This window comes from Myxine glutinosa, chromosome 2 (genome assembly GCF_964187855.1).
Source record: "Myxine glutinosa chromosome 2, kmMyxGlut1.1, whole genome shotgun sequence".
NCBI lineage: Eukaryota > Metazoa > Chordata > Myxini > Myxiniformes > Myxinidae > Myxine > Myxine glutinosa.
Genome location: NC_136262.1, coordinates 200,564,621 through 200,576,176, shown reverse-complemented (window position 1 = coordinate 200,576,176; position 11,556 = coordinate 200,564,621). Strand labels below are relative to the sequence as shown.

The 11,556-nt window shown below is 47.1% G+C and overlaps 1 protein-coding gene across 2 annotated transcripts in view; it reads left to right on the top strand.

Annotated features, from left to right (window-relative positions):
* The first annotated feature begins 337 nt into the window (after positions 1–337).
* Positions 338–11,556, top strand: part of LOC137422181 (histone-lysine N-methyltransferase NSD2) — a 103,861-nt gene continuing 92,642 nt past the window's right edge. For both annotated transcript variants that reach the window (XM_068108942.2, XM_078772163.1), the window contains exon 1: positions 338–411. The gene's annotated coding sequence lies outside the window, so the exon portion shown is untranslated. The remainder of the gene's footprint in view (positions 412–11,556) is intronic.

Genomic DNA, 11,556 nt, shown 5'->3' with positions numbered 1-11,556 from the left:
AATTAAGTTTACTAGAACCTATTGCTGATTCGCTTATTTCAGAGCAGATGTTTTGAGTCGATATTCAGTCAATTTTTATTTTATTTTTCCTTATTTATTGTGTTTCTTTTTCTCCTCTTGGTTGTCTGACGTTGGTATGTTTTCGAGATCGGTATGCAAACCGTCAACATAGAACGAGAGGAAGGATGGTGTGTAGTTATAGTTCTCTGCAACGAGGCTAGTTCCTCCCTTCTTTTGTCGTCGTGTTTTTTATCCAACATAGGGCTGAAATTTATCTGCGTCGCGTACGTACACGACGCATCGTGTGCATCCTGAGAAATTAAATTTAATAAAAAATAACCTTCTGGGGTGGAAAGCCCTGACGTCACCGACGACGACGACCGACTTGAACAAGCGGAAGGGGCCTTGCAGGTTTGACGATCTTATGTTTTAATTAGTTGTCTGTTTTGCGTCGTATTCACTGTCTGGTTACAAGACATATACCTAGTTCTGTGTAATAGTCGGTTGTAAGAGCCAGTAGTGCCATTTGTGGTTGGTGGAGCATGCCCTTGTACATAAGGATTTGGTGCCATAATAAATAATTAAGAAAACAATACTTGTTTTTCTTTCCAATAACATTGCTTCCAAATCCATTGCCCATTGCTTCCAACTGCTTTCCATGGGAAATGATGATGAATGGCCAATTTCGTTGTGTAGAGGGTTTGGTGACAATCAAATGTTGTTAAGTGGCATCAGGAGTATGTGCTCGCACTCGCACCAATATGCCACTGGGTAATTGATGAATCAACTGGGTTTTACTGTCAATTATACTAGTACCGACTGCAAAGCCGCAATGAGCCGGCGAAGCCAAAGCCTCTTGCCACTATTTTACCCATCACGATGGCATCAGTAGGTTAGGTAGTTGATAGTAGGTCGGTGTAGGTACCGTACCTGGTAAGACTTGGGAAAAGAGAAGAGCAGACAGTCCTCCCCAATACCTACATACAATAAATGTCACAAGAAGCTTAAGGAAGTAACTATATGATGTGCTAGCTTAGGGCCTATTTTAAGAAATTTTAACTGGGCTTAACATACGTTTTCACAGTATGTGTGTAGTCTTCTAACTTCAGTCGCTGTCAGGGCTGGTTCTCTCTGGGCACTGCAGCTTCCTCCACCAGAAGAAGTTAGCTTGCAGTAACATCAGTGCTGACAGATCAGACGATAGCGCCGTTTCAACGGCAATGTGTGACTGTCGTTAATCAAACCGAGCTTTCTTTCTTTATGTAAACTGCTTATACTGTATTTCTGGCTGTGAAAAACTATCCCCGATGGCCGCGAGATTTCTAAAAAAATAATTCTTCGTCAATTTTAGAATATTTGCTGCCGTTTTCAGCGTCCAATTTCAGCGTTTTCAGTAATAAGCTTTAAAAAAATATTTTTCAAATGCTCGAATCTTATTGGTTCCGGTGTTTGGTGACGATTTTCATTGAAGATAACGAGGTTGGTCTTAACGTATTTTAATTACAAATTATAGGTGCATTAGATTGTGAATCAAAGAAAGACGGGTGAAACAAGCTCCTATTGAACTTTTTCGCAATTGTTTTATGCAAACTTCCGCATCCGGTCGATGGCGGCCTCCATTGCGTGATTTGGTTTTAGAAATATTTTTTCAAATGCTCGAATCTCATTGGTTCCGGTGTTTGGTGACACTTTTCGTTGAAGATAACCAGGCCCGTGCGGGCCGAGGTTGGTCTTAAAGTATTTTAATAATAAATTGGAGGTGCATAAGATTGTGAATCAAACAAAGACGGGTGAAAGAAACTCCTATTGAACGTTTTTCAATTTGTTATGCATACTTCCGCATCCGCAAGATGGCGGCCTCCATTGAGCTTCAAAATTCTCAAGCCAAGGGATAATCTGGTTTTCAACATAATACGTACGCGTTTATTGACAACACCGGCTTCGCCGGCTATTACAGCATCGTGGTTGTTCTACTGATGCCTGGTTTCCATCCAGATGTTTAACCCTAACTGCACTGGGGTGGGGGAATTTCTGAAGTTTATTGGATTCAGCTCTGAAATAATATAAAAGCATCTAGGCTTGATTTTGTGTTTCATACATATGTGGAAGGATGCGTAGATGTGAAGCCAAGCCAGTAGAACTTGGTACAGTACAACATGATAATCCTTTACCTGTTGACATGGATATATTTTGGTCATCAAATATCAATAAATCCAAACTACAGATTATGCTGAGAGATTACATTGTCAGCAAAGTGACAGGTTTATGTCCTGATGAAGAACCAGTGCTGAGTGGAATGGTTCCAGGCCAAAAACACCTGTATCAGTCCATACAACAGGGTGTTGTGTCCCAAATTCCCAGTCTTGATCAACAGATATCAACAAACCGTGCCGAAATCTCCCTCATGGTCAACTGGTGTCACAACAACAATCTACAGCTGTCCATCACAAAAACCAAAGAGATGGTTGTGGACTTCAGGAGGGACGGGATGGAGCTTTCGCCTCTGGTCATCAATGGCCAGGTGGTGGAGCAGGTGTGCAACTTTAAGTTTCTTCGCACCACCATCTCCTCCTCTCTGAAGTGGGAGGATAACACCATCTCTATCATAAAACGGGCCCACCAGAGACTCTTCTTTCTGAGGCAACTCAGGAAGTTAAGGGTGTCAAGGGAGGGCATGCTCCAGTTTTATCGCGCTGTCATTTAATCCACACTTACCTTTTCAATAACTGTTTGGTTCAGCAGTACCACGGCCCAGGAAAAAAAGGAGCTGGACGAAGTCATATGTACAGCCTCCAAAATCATTGGAACCTGCCCTCTCTCTCCTATATCCACGAGTCCCGAATGCAGAGGGTTGGCCTGAATATCCTTAAGGATGCTTCTCATCCAGCCAACCCCCTGTTCGAACTCCTACCCTCAGGGAAAAGACTCAGAGCCCTCAAGGTCAGAACCTCTAGGTTCAGGAACTATGCTACTGCCATCCACATTCTGAATGCACAGTACCACTCCTATAACTACTCATGAGCTTATAATGCACTTGGCACTTTAGCTACAGGCCATTTTGAATGCTTTTATACGCACTTTATAATGTATTGTTGCGGATCTCAACATCGGCCTTTCCCCTTACCAAGGGGGGATTAGTCCCCTTGTCTTTTTGCTAGCCGACGTGATCCGGGGCTATGACGTTCCTTCCGGTCAGTGTTGGGTGGGGTCGTAGGAAGATTCCTAATACCTAACTACCAACGCCTCCCGGGAAGCAAGGAAATAACCCCGCCCGAATCATGGTTGTAGTGGAAATGCCGAGCGATAGCGAGCCGTGATCGGAGCTGTTAACAGGAACTAAACTTGATCTGAGCGGTTCCGAATCGTGCCACGCTTACACAATGGAGGAAAGGACTGATACGGTCGAATTAGGAAGAAACAAGGAATAACAATTGGTTTATTACAATTTGTACAGGAAGGAGAAGAAGAACACACAGTGAAGCTTATACACTATACAGTCTTAACTTATCCCAGGACACGGGCCCGTTTCACTCTCAGACACACACACGGGGATGTAGAAGGTCTGGGTGATGGTCCAGGGATGATGGCGTCCAGGCATGATGGCGTCCAGGCAGTCGCTCAGGTCCCCGACTCGTACCGTGAAGCAGATGGTCAGGGCAGCAGAAGCTCCCCGCGGGTCGTTTACGTGGAGCGGACAATTACAGGGCGAAAGGCAAGGTTGGCTGGCGGTTACTTCGCGGCTCAGCCACGTACGCAATAAATGCACTGGCGCTATACGCGCTCCCAATACCGCTCAATAGGCGCTCCCCAATGCAAGTTCAATAGCATACGTGCTCTTTCAATCAAAGCGCGTATCCGCTGCAGTCCTCTTCCAATGCACTTTCCTCACGAGGCCTTTATCATGCGCGCTGTGGCGTCAATTATGGACAGTCCTTTACAAAGCCAACCTTCCCCAGCGAGTCCTTCTGGTAAAGCGCAATTCCTTCAAGTCCTCTCCAAGGACTTTGTGCGCGCGTTTATATAGCGCCGCCCAGCGAACCCTCTGGAATTTGCCAGCCGCGCACTTACCACGACCCTCACGCCATTTCACCCGAGCCCTGGTTGGTTGTTCGCTCTTACCGTCTCGCTGCCGCTCCCCGACCTCAACGCCGGCTCCACCCTCTCTCAGGCCTACCTCGTGTCCCTCGACTAGTGAGCATCCTAAGGCGAGGTGCCATAGCCAAAATGGGGCGCGGGATGGATGCTGCCCAACGAGGTAGATTTGGAGGGTGGAGGCAAAATGAACGGGGCCTACTCTTATTTCTTTTACACAACGCAGGTATCACGAATGGGAATGGCCTTATCCTGACACATACTATGACATAACTAATGTTCTAAGGTGGCCTACGTGTTGCTTGTGGACTAACTATGGGGGCAAACCTTTAACCTTTAATGATCAATATGTACACTTCCTGAGGCTCGTTTGCACGACGTGCTTGAGGTCTCCTTTCCTGCTTCCTGAGGCTTGTTTGCACGACGTGCTTGAGGCCTCCTTTCCTGCTTCCTGAGGCTCGTTTGCACGACGTGCTTGAGGGCTCCGAGTGCTTCTGCTCACTGAGATCTCACCTTCGAAAGTGTTGCGTTTACATTCTGTACGCCTGGCCATCTTAGCTACTTAACGTGCAGTGTAAACGAACCTTTTCTTTGTTATCAATGGTGATCTCAAGCTTGTGGAGGAGCTTGTATGTGTAATGTATTTGGGAGGACGACTCGGCCATCCTTGTGCTTTTACATGAATTGACTTGGACCGGTGTGTACGGTGTGTATCCTGGTTAGAATAGGTACACCGTATCCCTGCGTGTCGTAAGAGGCGACTAAGAGGGTTGGTGTCAGGAAGGACATCCGGCCATAAAAACATTGCCTCAAAAAGAGAACCATGACAATTACAACTACATATGGGCAGGGTACAGCCCGAAGTGGAGATCGGTTTCTGAGGTTTGGGACATGGAATGTAGGGACAATGACAGGGAGATCAGGAGAAGTGGTGGAAGTATTGATCAGAAGAAGAGTGGACATATGTTGTGTGCAAGAGACGAGATGGAAGGGAAGTGGTCTGAGAATGGTGAAGGGTAGGCAGGGACAGAAATACAAGTTTGTGTGGCAAGGGTGCCTGGAGGGCATGAATGGTGTTGGTGTCCTGTTTTCTGAGGAGTTTGGAGACAGTGTGGTGAGTGTGACTAGAGTGAGTGATAGGTTGATGATGATTTTTTTTTTTTTTTTTTTTTTTTTTTGTATACAAGATCGAGGCTCGTGAAAGAGCGAACATTAATCACACAGAAAGACAAACAGACACATAAAACAAATAACATCGGGAGCGGTAGACAAGATGGGGAGAGAGGGGGAAGGACACAAACACAACATTTGAGAGCAGGGACCGAGAGACATGGAGACATCGAGAGATCTGTGGGAGGGAGAGGGCTTTGGGGGGGAGGCATGTGAAGGGGGGGAGGCATGTGAAGGGGGGGAGGCATGTGGAAGGGGGGGGGGGGGGTGGGAGAGGTATAAACATATGGACACTGCCAGGATTTCCAGGAAATAAGTTGGAATTTCAAACAAGGTGGATCTGGGGTGAATTAGTGGGGGTAGAAAAGATCAAGGTTATGGATGGGGGAAGATAAGAGATGGTGGTGAACAGCTGTTTTAAAGACCTGGAGGGAGGAGAGGGATTGAAGGGAGTGTGGGAGTTTGTTCCACAGGCGGGAGAAAAGAGGAATGAAAGAGTGAAGGTGAGCAGAGAGCCGAGATTTCGGCAGTTTAACCATCAGAGGGTTGCTGGCAGATCTTGTGCGACCTGTAGGAATATTTGGGGGACAGAGCACAGAGAGAGCTGGGGGAGCAAGGCCGGAGAGGAGTCGGTAGAAGACAGAAAGACCACCTACCTGCCTGCGGTGAGTGAGTGAAAGGCCCTCAGAGATAGCTTCATCGCGGGAGATTCCAATGATTTTGAAAGCTTTGGATTCAACAGCGTGAAGCCGAGCCAGGTGTGAGGCAGGAGCACCAGCCCATAGGGGAGAACAGTATTCCATTGAGCTGCGGATGAAAGCCTTGTAAGTGGTGAGGAGCTCAGGTGTGCCGAGGAAGGACTTCGCACGACGGAGGATGCCCAGTCGGCGACTGGCTTTGGAGGCCAGCTTGGAAATGTGGTTTTCCCAAGAAAGATCATGGCAGATAGTGAGACCCAAAAGCTTGAGTGACAGAACTTCTTGGAGAGGATTGTTGAGAAAGTAGATGGGAGGGTTGTCCAGTCGATCTTTTCGGAGAGACATAGTAAGAGAGTGAGATTTGGCAGGATTGAAAGACATGTTCCACTTGTTTGACCAGTCTGTGATTTTGTCCAGGTCTTCAGAGAGTGAGGAGGCTGCAGACTGCCGATCTGAGGGAAGAGGAATGGAGCGGCAGAGAGTGGAGTCATCAGCAAAGAGATAGAGAGGATTTTCCAGAGAGTCAGAGAGATCATTGATAAAGACCAGAAAAAGCACAGGGCCCAGCACACTTCCTTGGGGAACTCCAGCCTGAACAGGAAGGGGAGATGAGAGAAATCCATTCAGGGCCACACGTTGACTACGACCAGAGAGGAAGTCCGCAAGCCATGCATGGAGATTTCCATGGATACCATAGGAGGAGAGTTTGGTGAGCAGAGCTGGGTGCCAGACCGTATCAAAGGCCCTTGATATGTCAAGGGAGACAGCTCTGATTTCCTGTTTGGCATTGAGGACCTCCATCCATTGTTGAGACAGCAGAAGCAGCATGTCCAGAGTAGAGTGACCTGGTCTGAAACCAAATTGATGAAACCAAATTGAAAACCAAATTGGAAAGCTCTTGGTGAACGTCATCTCGGGATATGCTCCGCAGGTTGGTCGGAGCGATGAAGAGAAGGACAAGTTCTGGTGTGCGATAGAGAAGCTGATGGAAAACGTGAAAGATGAGGAAGTTGTTGTGGTAGGAGGAGACCTAAATGGACATGTGGGAAGGAGTATGGATGGTTTTGAGGGAGTTCATGGGGGTTACGGATATGGTGAGAAATGGAGAAGGTGAAAGGATTTTGGAGTTTGCTGATGGAGCTGATTTGTTGATTTGTAATACTCAGTTCCAGAAAGGGGATAATAAGCTTGTTACATACACGTCGGGTGGGTCGACGACAACTGTTGTCTACCTGATGGTGCGTAGGCGAGATAGGGGGCACCTCCGGGACACAAAGGTGATCCCGGGGGAGGAGGCTGTTTCACAGCACCACTTGGTTGTCTGCGACATAAGGGTGAAAGGTGTGAGGAGAGCTCGGCGGGTGAAGTACCAACCGAGAATGAAGGTGTGGAGGTTGAAAGAGGTGACAGTAAGGGAGGCATTAAAAGAGAGGCTGAGTCGGGTAGAGGATGATGTGGTTGAGCTTGAACGTGGTTGGATGTCAATGAAAGATAGTCTGTTGGGAGCCGTTGGTGAGGTATGTGGATGGACAAAAGGACCACCGAGGCACTCGGAAACATGGTGGTGGGATGATGAAGTTGGAAAGAGGATTGTCGAGAAGAGGAAGAAGTTCAAGGAGTGGCAGAAGGCGAAGGGTACGGGAGCAGAAAAAGCAGAGCATGAAAGTTATAAGGCAGCCAAGAAGGCTGCAAAGAAAGAGGTAGCAAAGGCGCAGGAGACATGTAGGAAAATGTTCGGAGAATGCTTGGATTCGGAAGAGGGTCAGAGAGCGGTATTCAGGATTGCAAAGCAGATAGCGAAAGAGAGGTGTGATGTGATGGGGGTGAGTTGCTTGAAGGATGAAGTGGGACAAATGTTTTTTTTTTTGTTTGTTTATTTGTTTTTTTGTATACAAGATCGAGGCTCGTGAAAGAGCGAACATTAATCACACAGAAAGACAAACAGACACACAAAACAAATACCATCGGGAGCGGTAGACAAGATGGGGAGAGAGGGGGAAGGACACAAACACAACATTTGAGAGCAGGGACCGAGAGACATGGAGACATCGAGAGAACTGTGGGAGGGAGAGGGCTTTGGGGGGGAGGCATGGGAAGGGGGGGGGGGGGTGGGAGAGGTATAAAACATATGGACACTGCCAAGACTTCCAGGAAAGAAGTTGGAATTTCAAACAAGGTGGATCTGGGGTGAATTAGTGGGGGTAGAAAAGATCAAGGTTTTGGATGGGGGAAGATAAGAGATGGTGGTGAACAGCTGTTTTGAAGACCTGGAGGGAGGAGTGTGATTGAAGTGAGTGTGGGAGTTTGTTCCAGAGGCGGGAGAAAAGAGGAATGAAAGAGTGAAGGTGAGCAGAGAGCCGAGATTTCGGCAGTTTAACCATCAGAGGGTGGCTGGCAGATCTTGTGCGACCTGTAGGAATATTTGGGGGACAGAGCACAGAGAGAGCTGGGGGAGCAAGGCCGGAGAGGAGTCGGTAGAAGACAGAAAGACCACCTACCTGCCTGCGGTGAGTGAGTGAAAGGCCCTCAGAGATAGCTTCATCGCGGGAGATTCCAATGATTCTGAAAGCTTTGGATTCAACAGCGTGAAGCCGAGCCAGGTGTGAGGCAGGAGCACCAGCCCATAGGGGAGAACAGTATTCCATTGAGCTGCGGATGAAAGACTTGTATGTGGTGAGGAGCTCAGGTGTGCCAAGGAAGGACTTCGCACGACGGAGGATGCCCAGTCGGCGACTGGCTTTGGAGGCCAGCTTGGAAATGTGGTTTTCCCAAGAAAGATCATGGCAGATGGTGAGACCCAAAAGCTTGAGCGACAGAACTTCTTGGAGAGGATTGTTGAGAAAGTAGATGGGAGGGTTGTCCAGTCGATCTTTTCGGAGAGACATAGTAAGAGTGTGAGATTTGTCAGGATTGAAAGACATGTTCCACATGTTTGTGGTCATCGTTGTGGACCCAGATGGAATTAAAGGAAGATGGAAAAGATATGTGGAAATGCTGTTGAATACAGAGAATGAATGGGATGGCAACATAGAGAGTAAACCAGTTTTAGGACCGGCAGAGAAGATAACTGAGAAGGAAGTTGAGGAAGCGATAAAGGCAATGAAGAGTAGAAAAGCGGGAGGGCCGACGGGAGTTGTGGGAGATATGTTGAAGGCAGCAGGAAGTTGGGGTGTGAAGAGAATGGCAGAGATCTGTAATCTGGTGGTGAAAGAAGGTCGCATTCCAGTGGATTGGGAACTGAGTACCCTCGTCCCTCTATACAAGGGGAAAGGTGACCCTCTGGAGTGTGGCTCGTACTGACCGATAAAGTTATTGGAGCATGGAATGAAGGTATTGGAAAGGGTGTTGGAGAGGAGGATAAGGAAGAAGGTGAAGATCGCCGAAATGCATTTTGGATTTATGCCAGGAAGAGGAACGACAGACGCGCTCTTTATTGTGAGGCAGTTGCAGGAGAAGTACATGGAGAAGAGGAAGAAGTTGTTTCTTAGGTTTGTTGATCTGGAGAAAGCATTCGATAGGGTTCCACGCAAAGTATTGACATGGGCATTGAGGAAGTTAGAAGTGGAGGAATGGTTGATCAGATTTGTGATGGCAATGTACAAAAGAGCGCGCACAACTGTAAGGACGAAGGACGGGAACAGTGGTGAGTTTGAGGTGAAGGTGGGAGTGCATCAGGGGTCGGTACTAAGTCCACTACTATTTGTAGCTGTGATGGAGGTGCTGGCTCAGAACGTAAAGGAGGGTTTACCGTGGGAGTTGTTGTATGCAGATGATCTGGTGTTGATTGCGGAAAGTATTGATGGACTGAAGGAAAAGATGAACAAGTGGAAGGAATGTATGGAGACTAAAGGTCTGAAGGTGAATATAGGAAAGACGAAGGTGATGGCAAGTGGTAAAGCATGTGGTGAGGTGGAAAAAACTGGGAAGTGGCCATGTGCTGTGTGCAGGAAGGGTGTCGGAGTGAACTCCATTCAATGTACAATGTGCGCTGAGTGGGTTCATCAAAAATGTAGTGGTCTGAGAGGGTCATTAACCAGTGTGGCAGCTACATTCAAATGTAAGGTGTGCACAGAGGGAGCTTCAGATGCAGGAAATGTTGAGTTGGATCTTGGAGACGGTATGAAGCTGGAAGGTGTGAAAACATTTTGCTACCTCGGAGACATGCTGAATGGAGAAGGTGGATCAGACTCGGCAACGGTTGCTGGAGTGAGATGTGCATGGAAGAAGTTTCGGGAACTGAGTGGCATGCTGATGAGGAGGGGAGTGTCGTTGAAGCTGAAGGGAAAGGTGTATGCTGCATGTGTGAGAAGTGTTATGATTTATGGGAGCGAGACATGGGTCATGAATGTAGAGCAGCAACGAAGGCTGGAAATGGTGGAAATGCGAATGGTTCGGTGGATGTGCGGAGTGTCGTTGAGAGAGAGGAAGTCAAATGATGAATTGTGAAAGATGATGGGAATAGAGCCTGTGATTGATGCTGTGAAGAGGAACAGGTTGAGATGGTTTGGTGATGTGTTGAGGAAGGATGAAAGTGACTGGTTGAGAAGAGTGATGGAAATGAATGTAGAAGGAAGTAGAGGATGGGGAAGACCGAGAAAGACTTGGCTAAAGATGGTGGAAGAAGAAATGCGGGCAAGGGGGTTAACATGGAGAGATGCAGAAAATAGGGCAAAATGGAGAAGATTGTCATGGAGACCGCAAGGGTAACCCCCGCTCTTGCAGGGAAAATGGCCTTAAAATGCATGTTGTTGTTGTTGTTGATCAATATGTACACTCTCAGAACCGCAACAGTATACTATGACCACTGAATGTTTGGAGGTTTACCATGCCTTATTAATGAATGGTTTTTTTTGTCTTTAAGAGCACTCTACCTCAAATTCCTAACAACTGTCAAGTTGATGTGGTAATAAAGTATTGAATCTTGAATCACATAGAGGAAACTGATGTTCGCAAACTGATGTTCGCAAACTGATGTTCGTGATTGTTACTGGCACAGCATTTCTGGGTCATTCTTCAACGCTATGGTTTGAAAGAGCTCTGGATCAAAGCAGGTGTGGGATATTCTACAAGATACTGTAATATGGAAAAAATAATTTTACCATCACGTTCATTACGGTATGTCATGATCTATGCGTGTGCGAATTGTCAAGTTTATCGGACCATCGACAGCCGGGATCAGCCGGCGAAAACTCAAAATCGCCCAGTTGAGTCAGGGTTAAAATCCAAATTTTCAAAACTGATTCCCTGGTCTCCATTTGAATCGATGATAGATATTACTGTCCTGATTAAATTCCATTTGGTCACTGATGAAGACTTTGGCAAGCCAAAAATAGTTGATCCATGACCGACTTGAAACGAAGCCAAGGACCAAGAAGAAGCGATATTCAGGGGCCAACATCAGACGCCACTATTCAAAAAGGATGTGCAAAAGCTTGCGACCTGCATCAGCACCAGTGTTGCACAGAATCGTTATGGCCTGGTTGTCTTCATCAGTGAGACATCAAGAGCAAAATAGTCTGACAGGATGGTGCAGGGGTAGTGAACTTGCCTAACCCGACTCGAAACAGTCACAAGGTTGTGGACGTGGGGTGGCATG